This window comes from Amaranthus tricolor, chromosome 6, assembly GCF_026212465.1.
Source record: "Amaranthus tricolor cultivar Red isolate AtriRed21 chromosome 6, ASM2621246v1, whole genome shotgun sequence".
Taxonomy (NCBI): domain Eukaryota; kingdom Viridiplantae; phylum Streptophyta; class Magnoliopsida; order Caryophyllales; family Amaranthaceae; genus Amaranthus; species Amaranthus tricolor.
Genome location: NC_080052.1, coordinates 23,181,442 through 23,197,962, shown reverse-complemented (window position 1 = coordinate 23,197,962; position 16,521 = coordinate 23,181,442).

Below are 16,521 nucleotides of genomic sequence, written 5' to 3'. Positions count from 1 at the left end.
AAAGACTAACATAACATAATAACCTAATATAATAAAACTAACATAATATGAGCTAACATAATAAAACTATAATAAACCTAACATAACATATTAAGTATTTTCACAGAAACAAATATTCATGAGAACTTCAACAAACTTAGCAACACAGATGATCACTAAACTACCATAAACACAGCAGCACACATTATATCCATAAGAATCAATATAAATCAACAAGATATGTAACTGTGTAATCACTGCTCCTCTTAAGTTTGTGCATAATCTTCCCCCTTTTGACATCAATCAAAAAGAATTGGGAGTTATCAAATCTCAGCACAAACCATATAGATTTGTTAGTGATGAAAGCAACAAACAACAATAATAAAAGCAAGTGCTATGAACAATAATTAAACCTGCACAGAGTTAATTGTCACAGACCATGAAAATAAAAAACAAAGAAAAGTAGCAATTGTTCAAGATTACAACTACAATGTACCCCTGATGGTACAAGGTAAAGAGAAATTGTTTGTTAAGTAATACAACCAATAGGTTCTTTTAAAAACAGAGGGAGAGGGTTAAGGGGCAGTCTCTTCATCAATATACTCAGTCTGCACCTCCACTGCGTCCAGCTTGGCACCAAGGCGTTGTTCCATTTGGTTCAGCTGATCCACAATTGAAGCTAGCGAGACACGAGTCTCATCCTGAAATGCAATTAATTGAGACTGTAGATCAAGGAGTTTTGAAAGGATGGAGTCTGTAGATGCTGTAGGAGTAGGGTCAGCACAACCAACACCAGGAGAGGATGGAAATGGTGGTGGTGTGAAGTGAATGGGTGATGGAGGTGGTGATAAGGTTTGAGTTGGTGGTGGAGTGGTTGGCTTGGGAGAAGGAGGGTCATATGAAGTAGGCTCAGGAATGGTTTTTGAAGTAACATCATCAACCTTTACTGCCTTACCCTTTGAAGCAAGCCTCCTACTCTTCCTCTGAGTGGCTTTACCCTTCCTCAGCTTAGCAATCACGACCTCCTCATCACTGGAATCTCCTTCCTTTTCTCCTTGTTCCCCCTCAACTTTAGTCTCCTCTTCCTGTTCCCCCTTGTTTTCTGCTTCACTGGGAACAGGCCCTTGTTTTACTTCTTCTTTTTCTTCTTCTTCCTTTTCTTTTTCTTTTTCTTTTTCAATTCCTTTTTCTTTCTTTATTTTTATTTCTTTTTCAACCTCCTCTTCTTCTTCTTCTTCTACTTCTTCATCATCAGAACCAACAAAAACAACTTCTTCTAAGTCATTTATTAATACCCCCTCATCAGTCACTCTCAAATGCAAGTTTTTCAAACAACGAGCACCAATCTTCATATTTGGTCCCATTGGGTACTCCAACCCATCCAATGGCACACCAAATTTACGGAAAATCCAAGTTAACAGCCCCCCATACCCTACAACATTTTTCTTTTCTATACAGTCAGACAAATGCGAAATCATTAAAGATGGAAAATTGATTTTGATTTGATTAACCATGCAATAAATCAGAGTTGCATCACGCAGACTCACCTCACTCCTTTTGGAATTTCGGGGCAAGATGAATCTTCGTGCTACATTATAAAGTAATTTATGCAATGGGGACAACACATTGTGACTGATTTTACCCCTTTTCTGTTCAACCCCTAAAAACTTAAAGATTGTTTTTTCATTTATCCCAGAGAAAACTATCTTAGCACCAATCCTGTATGTATCAAACCCTAGATTCGAAATTTTAAACCATTCTGCCAATAAAGCACTATTAAACTCTATTTTAATGTTCCTAACCACACTGGAACACTTACCACAATCATTTGAAAAATTTGAAATAAACTCTCTCATGATATTTGGGAAGAGAGAATTGCAACAATATTCCGTCATCAAACCTTCCCATTCTTGAAATTTTAAAATGTCATGGAGTTGTGGAAAGTAAGTAGAGTCATACCAGAATTTGTCAACCCCAAATCCAACAGTCATCTCTTTAGTAATCTCCTCGGCACTATTTGGGTCGACTTGCTTCAAACGTTTGGCAGTTTGGGATGATGATTCACCTCTTGGTGTGAATGATTTGCGTTTTGGTCGAGCACTGTCAGTGGTTTCTTGTGAGGGTGTTGGTGGTGGTGCATCTTTTAACAATGGGGATGGATGAACAACTTGTAAGGGTGTCGGCTGGATGTTTTGGTGGGATGAGGACGCTTTCTTTCCAGATTTTGATGTTTTCTTGCTTGATTTGGGAGTTTTCATGGTTGAGTGTTGAAGATTTGAGGGAGAAGAAGGACAGTTTCTTGTGACGGTTTGTGAGGAGGGAGAAGAATGACGGTTTGAGTGATTGTGATGTAGTGAGGGCCTTTTAAAGAGAGTTGATAGTTATCAAACGTCCCATCTCATCAAAGCCTTTTCATCAATGCATTAGATATGGAAGGATTGTGTATTTTGGTTATTAAAAACCGTTTCCCATTAGTTTTAATTTTAAGTTGGCTGTACTAATTTCCAAACAATGTGATGATATAATATGAAAGGTTTATGAAATATTATGGAGAAAATAATGAACATATTGCATTGGTCTGTTTGAATTAACAACATGCAAACGTAAAATCATTCATAGTACAAACTTCATTACGTGTTTACCTGATTCATGCAATAATTGATTTTCAATCAAGATTTTGAGATTGATTCCTGACCTCTTCATTCTCATAATGCTTCAATGGGAAATATATGCAACTAACTTTAGTGGAGCTTGATCATACCAAGTTCCAATCTCATTTTTTCATATTGTTCCCTAGGAAGTGGTTTGGTCAGAATATCAGCAACTTGTTCATTTGTGTTAACATGCTTCAATACAATATTTTTGTGTTCTACGTTATCCTTTAGAAAATGATGTCTAATGTGTATATGTTTAGCACGTGAATGATGCACTGGATCTTTAGATATACATATGGCACTAGTATTATCACAATAAATAGGAATGCATTCAACTTTAATACCAAAATCTCTAAGTTGCTGTTTTATCCAGAGCATTTGGGAACAGCAAGCTGCTGCTGCTACGTATTCAGCTTCGGCAGTGGATAATGCAACCGTATTTTGTTTCTTGGAACTCCATGAAACTAAACATGAACCAAGATATTGTACCATACCTGATGTACTCTTTCTATTAACAAGATCACCAGCATAATCTGCATCACTAAAACCTTTTAAATCATAAACATCACTTTTAGGATAAAATAGGGACAAGTCGTCTGTTCCCTTTAAATATCTCAAAATTCGTTTGACTGCAGTGAGATGTGATTCTTTAGGATTTGATTGAAATCTAGCACATAAACCAACACTAAAAGAAATATCAGGTCTACTTGCAGTTAGATACAATAAAGAACCTATCATGCCTCTATACATGGTTTGATCTACATTGTTCCCATTTATGTCTTCATCTAGTCTAACATTGGTAGCCATAGGTGTGTGGTTGGTTTTAGAGTTGTTTAGTCCATATTTCTTAAGAAGTTCTTTGATGTATTTTTGTTGATGAATGAAAATACCATTTTCAGTTTGTTTAATTTGCAAACCAAGAAAGAAATTCAATTCTCCCATCATGCTCATTTCAAATTCTGTACCCATAAGGTTAGCAAATTCTTTACATAATAAAACATTAGTAGCACCAAAAATAATATCATCAACATAAATTTGAACAACCAAAATATGAGAACCTTTATTCTTAAAGAACAAGGTTTTGTCGATTTTTCCTCTTACAAAGTTATTTTGAATCAAAAACTTTGAAAGTCTTTCGTACCATTGCCTAGGTGCTTGCTTCAAGCCATATAGGGCTTTGTCAAGCTTGTAGACATGATTAGGACAAGAGGTATTCTCAAAACCTGGGGGTTGTTCCACAAAAACTTCTTCATCAAGATAACCATTCAAAAAAGCACATTTCACATCCATTTGATATAGCTTAAAATTCATAAATGCAGCAAAAGAAATTAAGATTCGGATAGCCTCTAACCTTGCTACTGGAGCAAAAGTCTCAGTGTAATCAATACCTTCTTGTTGATTATAACCTTTAACCACAAGTCTAGCTTTATTTCTAACAATTATACCATGCTCATCAAGCTTGTTCCGAAATACCCATTTCAAACCAATAACTTTCTTGTTTTTCGGTTTGGGTTCCAAGTGCCACACTTTATTTCTCTCAAACTCATTTAGTTCATCTTGCATGGCAACTATCCAATCGGAATCCTTTAAAGCTTCCTCGTGATTTTTAGGTTCAAGTGATGATAGGAATGCAAAGTGTGCACAAAAGTTTCTCAATTGAGATCTAGTTTGTGTTCCCTTATTTATATCACTTACAATTGAATCAAGAGGATGATATCTTTGATACTTCCAAGGTTTAGGCACAAATTCTCTTGAAGGAACAGTAGCATGTTCTTGTTCAGCAACTTGATTGACATTCTGTTCAGCTACTGGATCATTTTGCTCATCTGTGGGAACAGCTGGATTGGGAATAGTCTGCTGGTCCTGTTGTGCTGGCAGTTCCTGGATTTGGTCAGTTTCTTCTGCCTCTTCTTGTATCGACTGTTCGCTTGCTGTTCCTCGATCTTGCACTTTTATTCCTTCATCTTCATCTTCCAAATTTGCAAGACCTATTTTAATATTACTTGTTTCCTGTTCACTTGTTGAAAAGTTAGTTTCATCAAAGATTATGTGAACAGACTCTTCTACACTCATTGTTCTCTTATTATATACTCTGTAAGCTTTGCATTGTGATGAATAACCAAGAAACACTGCCTCATCACTTCTTTCATCAAATTTACCCAAATTTCGTTTTCCATTTACATGTACAAAACATTTGCATCCAAACACACGAAAATAGGAAATATTTGGTTTAACACCCTTAAGTAATTCATAGGGTGTCTTTGAAGTGATTGGTCTAATTAGTACACGATTCAATATATAGCATGCAGTGTTAACGGCTTCTGCCCAAAAATTCCTAGGTAGACCACTAGCAATCAACATGGTCCTTGCCATTTCTTCTAAAGTCCTATTTTTCCTTTCTACCACACCATTTTGTTGTGGTGTTCTAGGTGCGGAAAAATTGTGATTTATGCCATGTTCATTGCAATAATTCATGAAGTTTGAATTTTCAAATTCTTTTCCATGATCAGACCTAATGTGAACAATTTGATTATTGGTAGATTTTTGTGTTTTATTAGCAAAGGAAACAAACTCATCAAAAGCTTCATCTTTGCTTGCCAAAAATAATGTCCAAGTGAATCTACTGTAATCATCAACAACAACAAACACATACTTTTTGCCACTACGGCTTTGTGTTCTCATTGGTCCACATAAATCCATATGAATTAATTCTAATGGTCTAGTGGTTGTCACAACGTTCTTTGATTTAAAGGATGACCGCACTTGTTTCCCTTTAGCACAAGGATCACAAACTTCTTCTTTAAGGAATTTTATAGATGGTAAACCTCTAACTAGGTCTTTTGATCTTAATGTGTTTATCAATGAAAAACTAGCATGACCTAATCGCTTGTGCCAAAGAAGTGGGTCTTCTTCAATAACACTTAAACACGTTAGACTGTTTCTGGGAACAGTGTCCAGGTCCACCACATAGGTGTTCCCTTTTCTGATTCCCTCTAGCACAGGGTCTCCTGTACTGTTCCTAGAAATTATGCATTTTTCAGAAGTAAACTTAACAGAGTTACCTTTGTCGCAAAATTGAGAAATACTTAACAAATTGTGTTTTAAATTCTCGACTAAAAATACATTATCAATGGCATGGGAACTAGACCTTCCAACCTTTCCTTTGGCGATTATCTCACCCTTCATGTTGTCACCGAAGGTTACTGTTCCCCCATCATAGGCTTCAAGTGAGAGAAATTTAGATTTATCACCCGTCATATGCTTGGAACACCCACTGTCGAGATACCATGAGTTGTTCCCCCTCACTTGAACCTGCAAAGCAAACTAATGGTTAGGTGCAGGAACCCATTCATCCTTGGGTTCCTTGTCGATAATATTTGAATCACATTTCTTAATCCATGTACGTTCGACATAATTTTTATTTGCTTTGACATGCTGTTCCCTCTTTATACATTGATGTTTTAGGTGTCCACTTTTGCCACAGAAGGAACAGACTTTACTACTAGGAAGATCTACGTATACCTTTTTCTTTTTATCATTCTTAATAAAGCCTAGACCTTCTTTACTCTTGGTTTTAGCATCTAGAATCCATTTGGGAATTTCTTTGATTTTCCCTTTTCCTCTTAAGTTTATTTGATCTTTTAGGAACTTATTTTCCTTCTCACTTGATTCTAGTTTTAATTTTATTTCTTGAACTTCCGTGCTAAACTCATGAGTGGTTTTATCATTTTCAACCGATTTTAATCCTAACAATTTGCTTTGATTTAATTCAATATTAAGAGTGACAAATTCCTGTTTTAATTTCTCCAACTGCTCTTTCAAAATTATATTTTCATCTAATAAATCAAAAAATCTACTTTGTACATCGATTCTAAAGGAGTTTAGATATGAGATATGATCTTCACTTAAGTTAAGATCTTTCTCAATCTGGAGACACTTAGCTGTTTTTTCATCTAGCTTTTCTTGTTTCTCTAAGAGTAATTTGATTAAATTGTTTTTACTCATGTTGGACAGTTGTTTAGGAGATGGAACAGAAAGCATTACCTCTTTTTCTTCGGATTCTTCATGAGATGCCATGAGGCATAGGTTTGCTATTTCCTCCTCAACTGGAGCTTTTGTCTCAGCCTCGCTCTCCGTATCTCCCCAAGCTGCTATCATTGCTTTCCTAAAATCAGTTTTGAAATTACCCTTCTTATATTGTCTTCCAACTTCTCTTGCTTTTCCCTTGCCCTTCTCATTTTTCCATTGAGGGCAATCCTTGATGAAGTGTTCAGTGCTCCCACATTTGTGGCATTCAAAACTTGTCTTCACGTTCGTTGTTCCCTTCTCTTTGTTATTATTTTGATTTCCATATCTTCTGTTCCTGAAGAATTTTTTGAATTTTCGTGCCAACAGTGCTGCTTCCTCTTCACCAGTTTCAGATTCATCGCTATCATCTGCTGCTAGAGCCAGTCCTTTGTTTCGGGAACTGTCAACTGTTCCCAAATGCAATTCATGGGTCATAAGAGAACCAGCCAGTTCTTCCAAACTGAACTTGGTGAAATCTTTGGACTCCTGAATGGCTGTTACCTTTGCTCTCCAGCGTTCGTCTTGAGGAAGACTCCTAAGCACTTTTCTAACTTGTTCATCAACGGGAATGATTCTACCAAGAGAGACTAACTCATTCGTAATATTCGTGAATCTAGTGAACATCTCTTGAATGTTTTCCCTAGGTTCCATGACGAATCTTTCATATTTGGACATCAGCAAATCAATCTTGGATCTCTTTACTTCACTAGTACCTTCATGGGTAACTTCGAGCAGGTCCCAAATCTGCTTAGCGGTTTTGCAACCCATAATTCGATTGTGCTCATTTGGACCAAGCCCACAGTGAAGTAACTTGATAGCAAGAGCGTTCATCTCCATCTTTTGAAAATCTTCTTTTTCATATTCAGTGATTGGTTTTGGAACAGCTTCATTGTTGGAGTTGATGGTCGTCACCTCAAAGTCTCCAATTTGAATAACTCTCCATACTTGGTAATTTTCAGCCTTTATGAATATTTCCATTCTATTTTTCCAATAGGTATAAAATTTCCCATCAAACATAGGTGGCCTTTGTGTAGAGTAACCTTCTTCCATGCGTTCGTTCATCTTCAACATCTTGACAGGGAACAGGATACTGCTCTCAGGGTTTCCTGATTAAATGAGGAACAGGGCTCTGATACCAATTGTAGGAATGTTAATAGATGATCGAATGCAACAAGAGGGGGGGTGAATTGTTGTGTTGTTAGTTTAAGAATTTTTGCTCAACTTTTTGCGGAATTGTATCAAGTAAAGAACAAAACTTAAACTTGAAAACGAAAAGAGAAATAATAAAGGAGACAAGAATTTTACGTGGAAACCTTCTTGGCCTAATAAGAAGGAAAAACCACGACCCCCCCCCCCCCCCGGGATTTCAAAATTCTCACTATGTTAAGGCAATCAATTACAATTACACATAACAATAATTTGCTTCACTTGAAGCTTCTCAATTCTCTAAGTGCTTTACTCAAAGCTTCTCTACTTAGGCCTAATTCTCTCTTCTATTCTCTCCTTCTCTTTCTCTTCTTCACGATTCTCTCTTCTACTACCCTTAGACTTCCCACAAGTCTAATTACAACAATAACACTCAATTACCCTTTACAAGGCCAATTCATAAAGATCAAAATGAAATAGTTGCTTTAAGAGAAATATTATGAATTAATTGGCATTAAAAACTTAGAATATTTTTCTCAAATAAATCTCCCTTTTGATGGACACTCTTAATTCATACATGCATCTGAACCGTAAGTTCCCTCTTTTAAAAGAGGAACAGCAAGCAGTGCACTCAGCCCATGTTCTCCAGGAGCTGCACATATCCCACGTTCTCCATAACTAACTTACTCCCAAAGAAAACGGGAAGTTAGTTAATAGGTAAGAGTGGAATGTAACTGCTGTATGCACGGTTAAAACATCATGGGTCAAGGAGATCCTAAATTGTAGGAGTCCAATTCAAAGTAGAGAACAAATCTCTTGAATTCCGAGTTTATAGGAGATAAACAAGGAATTGATTTTCTCCATGTTTTTAGGCGAATTAAAATTATTTTGCCAATTAATAAATAAATTTAATTAAGCAACTAATTAAATTTTAACCTTTTACATTAACCAAAAACAGAAAACTTAATTTTCGTAATCTTCCAGTCAATGTCTTCTTCAGACCTGCATCGTAAGGAACAGCACACTGTCTCCATCTACAACCTTCGTCAGAACTTCAACTCCTAGGAACAGTAAACTGTTTTCCAGAGCCATTGCCCAACTTCTTGGATATTTGAGACATGTACAGCTTCCACGAATCAAGTCATAGGCTTCATCAACGATTCACATTAAATCGGATATGTACCTACAAAACAATCTCTAATAATATGTTTCTTTATTTAAAAGTAAAGTCATCATCAAAACCTTAAGAGGCCAACATAAAGAACCTAAGAAATTGGATTAATTAATGTTAAAAAGTTGTTTAAGAAATTAGTAGTAAACACAAAAGAATAGCAAGAATAAGATTTTTGTAATTTTAGCTGAAGTGGATATATATTTTATATATTTCAAATTACTTGCAATGTTTAACTTTTCATACAGTTTAATATATTAATTTTATTTTTAATTAATCATGTATAGTAATAAAAATTCCAGAGTAATATTGTAATTTGTACTTAAAGTTATTGTAATATTATTGCTCAAAATACATTAATTTGTACTATATTTTAATTTATAGATTATAAATTAATTATAAATTAAAAGTGATAAATGAATAATATAATATTTGTAATGTTATAAGTAATTTAAAACATAATGAAGTTTATAACAGAAGTTAAAAGCATACCACCACTCAGTCAACGATATACTTATATATTAATGTGGTAAATGACAACAAAATTATGATGATATACTTGCATAACAGAAGTTAAACTGATTTTAATTTAATTGCAAAATCATATTGTTATCTACATTCCTAAATAAAATCATTTATAACTAACATACAAGTATTTGATAATATTCTAAAATACACCATTTTCAACTAATATACATGTTTTTGATATTATTCTAAAATATATCATTCTTAACCAACATAATAAAACTAACAATATCAGGGAGAAAAAAATTATAAATTTTGTTTACTTATATTGAAAATATTGGAAATATACACTTTATTTACAATTTGTATGAGTTTGTATACTAATATTACTATTTTCTTTGTTTTTAATTGATGTTATATTTTTGTATTTCACGCTATTTAATGCATAATTATTATCTTTAATATCTTTAATTTTATATGAAAAAATTTTAAAAAGTTAATTGGGGGTGTTTGACAAATAGCTTATTGGACAATTTTAGCTTATTTTGGTTCATTTAGAAGGTTGGGTGGTCAAACCAGCCAGTGTTAATGTTTAGTAAATTAGCTAGTTGAAACAATTTATAGTTATTAATGAGTTGTTTTTAAACAAGCTGCTCATAGCAGCTGGTTCAAAATTAGCGGGTCAAACTAGCTAATAAAATGAACTGGTCAAATTAGCCACTGTAATCAGCTACCAGCTATCAGTCGTTTGCCAATCACCCCTAATATTTTGAAAATATGCATTAAAAAGTATAAAAAAAATATCACTTGACTATATTTTACATTATATATAAAACAATATATATCAAATAAGACTGATTAATGAATAGTAATTGCTACAAAACTGCAATAACTATTAACATCAGCCTCTCCAAGCAAACATCTAACCAAAAAAAATTGTTGGAAAACTTCACGTAGTAACTCTGAGTTGTTGGTTTTTCCACAAATATTTTTTAAATCCGCGTGGTGCCCTTGAATTGACAACGTTTCAATGTGGTAGACAAAATGTTAATTTTTTGGTTAAATTAAGTATTTATTTCAACAAGATATTGAAATATATGGACAATTAGGATGATCACCACGTTTGTTTTTTAAAAAAATGTCATTACGTTGGGTAAGAATAACGTAAAGTTAACAAAAAACATCTATTTTATCTACCATGTGAAAAAATTAAAAATCAAAATCAACATGTGAATTTAAAAAATATTTGTCCAGAAGATGAAAAACGAAAGTTCATTACCCATCAAATTTACCGTAATTGTTTCTAAGTTTTATTTGGTTCAAAAACTAAAATCAACAATTCCTTCGCAATTCTCGAAAATTTGAAAAGAATAAGACGTTTTAATAACTTTATTCAAAAAACAAGCTTGTGTCAAACTTTTTTCCCAAAATAAGCGTCCATGGACCCAAAGCTAGGGTCGGTATAGAGTCGTTGTTACTAACAACGAATTAACATTTGCTGAAAATTTTAGTCAAACATTAAATTACTGTTAGTAACAGCGAATTAAGGCGGTGACTGGTCAAATATGAAATCGCTGTTACTAACAGCGAATTGTTGTGTCCCTAAATATAGCAGTCTTCTTCCTCCTTCCTCATTTCACCCGACTTTGTATCAACGCCCTAACCCACGAAATCTCCCTCTCCTTTCTACCATTAAAATCAACTCCAATCCTTCAATTAATCTCATCAAATTCCAAGTTTCTACTACTAATTAGTTCTGTTATCTTCCTACATTCACTTAAGGTACTAGTTTTTTTGTTGTTTTTTTTTCTTTTTTCGAAAATTTAGGTTTTATATTACTTCATCAACTTTCACATAAATGCAGGTTCATAAACTTGCAAATTACTTCTTGGTGATCTACAACTTATTAAGGTACCTTTTTATTATAAATTTTTTAGTTTTTTTTTGTTTTTAAAAAGTATGTCATTATGTACTTGTTATTTGCCATGATCTTCATAATGAGGTTGTTTGTTCATGAATTTAATGTAGAAAAAGTTTGAGTTTAATGTAGAGAATGTTTGAATGCAAACCCTAAATTTAATCAATGGAAATGGGAAGATTCTTATCCTCTCTTTCCACACTTCTTAAAAGCAATGCAAGTTTCTAACCCCAGGACTGTTGTTGAGTGGTTCTTTAAGAAAGATAATGATGTTGGTATGTACGTCCGTCCTAGTATTAGAACTTTTCAACGTGTGTTCTGGGCTTTTAAATCTAGTATTGAGGGGTTCAAGTATTGCAAACCCCTTATTGCCATTAACGGAACACACTTGTACTGTAAATATTGCCATACATTATTGACTGCAATTGCTCAAGATGGGAACAAGGGAATCTTCCCGCTTGCCTTTGCTTTGGTAGAGAAAGAATGCATAGTTGTGTGGTCTTGGTTTATGGCGTGTGTTCGTAAGCATGTGATGCATAGTCCAGGTTTATGTGTTATTTCTGATAGACATGCGGGCATTCTAGCAACCATGGAGGAGTCGGAATGGCAAGTTTCAAATGCCCATCATAGGTTTTGCTTGCGGCATTTGTTATGTAACTTCAACCGTCAAATGGGTAATGTGAAGCTGAAGAAGATGTATGGAAGGACTGCAGAGCAAAGACAACCACATAAGGTCATCGAGGGATTGAAGGCTATTGGTGTTGCTAAACGAGAACCTTTTTTTTAGATTGATCAAGTTGGTGATATTTGTAAATGGTCAATATGTCATGATGGAGGGTATAGGTATGGTGTTACTAATACCAACTTAGCCGAAGTATTCAATAGCGTGATGAAGGGTGTACGTTTCTTGCCTATAACTACTCTTGTGGAGCTCACCTTCTACCGTGTTAATGGATTATTTTGTTAAAAGATGGGAAATGCAAATGCATGGCTAATTGGGGAAAGTAAGTACACTTCAGACGTCACAAGCATTATCACCCATAACACTGAGAAGACAAACTTCCATGAGACCGTCGCATTTGACTACAGACGTGGTAATAGAGGATTCGCTAAGGGTGGTAAATACAAAAGTGTGGATTTGAGAGAGAGGAAATGCACTTGTAACAAACCCTTCATATATCACTTACCTTGTTCTCATGTTCTTGCCGTTTATATTAAAAGACACTTATCGTATGAGCGTTGGACTCCTGCTACACTACCCAGAGCTATGTTTATACATATGAATCCATATTCATGCTGTTGATTGATAAGAGGTCATGGCCTCAATACACCGGTGTTGAGGTAATACACGATCCAGATCACATTCGTGGATTAGGAAGACCTAAGTCAAGGAGGACCAGCAATGATATGGACGAACGATCAAGGAGACGCAACGCTTGTCGACGGTGTGGTAGTGAAGGTCACAACAATAGAACTTGCACGTCAAGGTAAACAGTATCTGTATTTGAGTATAGAAACATAAAGACTATGGAAACAAAGAAACAAATAAATAACATAAGTAAACAATTTGAGTATTTCTTAAGTCTTTTACGTATAATCATAACTACAAGTAAATTATTGTTGAGTTATAGTAGAGATGGATCCAGCAGCTCCAGGCCCTCGCGAACCTAGTGTGCTGACGATGCAGGCGGATCACAGGAGTAGTGTACTATGGGATGTCCAGGTTAGTCAACTTAGTATTTTGAATGTATATGCCTTAATACTTTGACTTTATGCTAATATAATCTTTGCGTTCAGGTGTCGGACACAGAGACCATATACACCAGGCATCCCGACTCTGCTCCGTGGGAGATTGACGCACGGATCATTCCGTACATTCAGCGAGCGAGGTTGTACGACTTCCACCTCATCGCTTATGGGAGAGTCGATCGGGCGCTAGTCACGGCTTTAGTCGAGCGGTGGCCCCAAGAGACACATACCTTCCACCTACCTCTAGGTGAAGCTACTGTCACTTTACTTGACGTAGCTGTGCTTACATGGCTTCCCATCGAGGGACATGCCGCCTGTACCATTGGACGCCAACTCGAAAGTTGGCAAGATATAGTGCCTAGGGTAATAGGAGTCCGACCTCTCCCAGAGGTAGCCAAAGGGAGTGGGTTGTGCGTAACATGGCTTGCGTAGAACTTCTCGCACCTCCCTGAAGGTGCTGATGAGGCTACCACTTATATCTGATTGGTGTTGTCTTGTTCTCCGACAAGACTGGCAACAGGGTACAACTTTTGTACTTGACGTTGCTTGATGCTCAATGGGAGGTCATCTCCGGTTACAGCTGGGGTTCCGCAGCCCGAGCTTATCTGTACAGGAGACTATGTGACGGTTCACGGAAGAACGTGAAGGAGATCGCTGGGCCCCTGATATTCTCCAGGTAATACTAACTCTACATGTTAACGCTTTGTTTCTTAATTTGTTCTTATGTTTCGTTTACTTACTTATATCTGTAATTCATAGCTTTGGGCGTGGGAGCACATTCTCATTGGGCAATCGATGAGGACTGTGGGACGTGGTGCATTTGCACCACCAATTCTTCCACCCCCACATGTGCTGTATGGATCGTGGTGGTCCTTTGATAGACGTACAAGGACCCACACAGGATCTGACGTGGGGTTCTACCGCAATCAATTTGATCTACTTCGAGATGATCAGGTAAAGACTTCACTTACTACTCTTGTAACTATCACATTGCGTAATTTAATAATTACATTTTCACGTGTAGTTTCGATGGGACCCTTACCCCGCAAAGGCATACGCTGCATTGCCTCAGCACTCATGAATATTCTCAGGGGCTTGGACAACCTATGTACCTTTGATATGCTTCGACATAGTCGAAGTGCATCTCCCTGAGCGCATACTGCGCCAATTTGGGATGGTACAGGGCATCCCGCCGCCTTGTGACCCAGTGGAGGATCTCCATCACAGCTCACGCAAGGGTCAGGAGCCAAGAACTGGTTGGAGATCAACTGGCGCCATATAGCTCGTTGGGATCACAGGCTAGAGCTGTTGGCCCAAGGTGCGCCGATCAAGGCTGTAGGCGCACCTACTTCGGCGAATTACATGCCGTAGTTCCTCTCCATCACTCGTCGATGGATGACACCACGAGGTATCATCGCGGCCGCCCAGTACGCTCCCGCAGCACCGACGATGACACAGTTTATAAGTATTCTTCAACGTTGATTATTATCCATAGAACTTACATGTTATACATTGCATTAATACTTCAGGCTTAATGCAGGCACATGGCATTGCAGCTGTCATCAGCTCCATCCAGGAGGAGCTTGTACGGGAGATTGCCCAAGGCATACTCTTAGGGACATAGTTTCAGCACTTCATTCCAGAAGTCGTTTTGCCTGACACCACTATGGACGAGCAGGGGTCATCTCCTCATCATGCCGACGTTCATCTTGAGGAGGTTACTTAACGTGCCCCGACTATGGTGCCGGGTCCTCATAGGTGCTAGATAATCCCAGTATCAATCACCTCCCCTACCTGAGCGTCATGCGACGGCCTCTTACTATCGTAGGAGGCGTCGTAAACCGTCACAGTTAGACAGGGTACAGGAGGAGGATTAACATTAGTTTACTGTTTGTATATATTGAACATTAGTAACATTTTGTATATATTGAACATTTGTACATATCGAGTATAATTTGTAATATATATGTAGATGTATATATTTTTATCGTATTATCACATGTTTATTATGAATGAAATGATGTTAATTACTCAGAGATTTCGGTGATGAATCATTCCGTCAAGAATTAAGTATGAATTTAATCAAAATCAAACAGACAATCATATTCAAATAGGGAAAATGCTCTCGAAAATTCAACACATTTCATTCATGTTCAACGAATCCATATCAAATTACATAGTTCATTCGTTAAGTTAAATCACCGCCGCTAACTAAGATTGCTTCTTCAACTTTCTCATAATCCTCTCAGTCTCTTCTTTCCTATGTTCCATATCATCTATTTGTCTCCTGAGATTAAATACTTCATCTTTAAGCTTTTGTTTTTCTTTTTCAAGCCATTTGGTTCCTTTCGGAGCAACCCGCCTAAAGTATGTGCATCCGAATCCTTCATCCAAGTAGAAAGGACAAGTAACAAAATCACGGCCAAGATCAACGTCGCTCCAATCTGTATTAATCTCAACTTCATAACTACAATCACAAAGCTCTTCAATAGAATGCTCCTGTGACATCTCAGAACACATATGATATAGTAACATAAGTAAACATTCAAAAATAATATTAACATTTATAAATTGAGAATAATACTAACTGTAACAGTCCGGTTTAAGTGACCCGGAAATCCATATGAAAATACAAACTCCGGTTCACACTTTGGACTCTAGAGAAGACTTTTCTCTAGGATCGTCAACGTTCCGTCGATAAAGAAATATAGCTAAAACAGAAAACAGTACTAGCGTGAAAGAAAATAAGTCAGCGGAAGCTCTTACGTACAATTCGAGAGCCTAAAGGCCTCTAGACAAACTAATTGAAATAAGCGGAAGCGAAAAGAAAACTACACTATCTCCTGTTACATAAGTACAGAGTTTCTTTCTACTCATAAGCCAATACAAAAAGATAATAGCATAGTCTTGATGATTAGGGGTTCTAAGTCGAGACCTCACTCCAGACCCCACCTGCAATCAACCTACTAGTCGTCGTATGACAACACACAGTAGGTTCCAAAGAAACAAACCAATACACGTCAGAGACTTCATACAAATATCAATCGGGTTGAACACAAGCAATATGTTTATCCTAGCATGCATAGGCTCTAATACATTCATTATTAGTTAATCTCAACTTGTAATGTTGCCCGTCCTGTTCGGGTCGTTCAAGTATAAATCATTCAGTATTAGATAATTCCAACTTGTAACGTTGCCCGTCTTGTTCGGGTCGTTCAAGTATAAATCCAAATCTTTTTGGAGGAATACACTTGGGAGAGCTGATCCCAAGGCAACCACCGACCTAAGACGTTGCCCGTCTTGTTCGGGTCGTCAAAGGCTAAAGTATGCATACCTCTATGGTGACCGCAATGATCCAAAACTGCCATGGG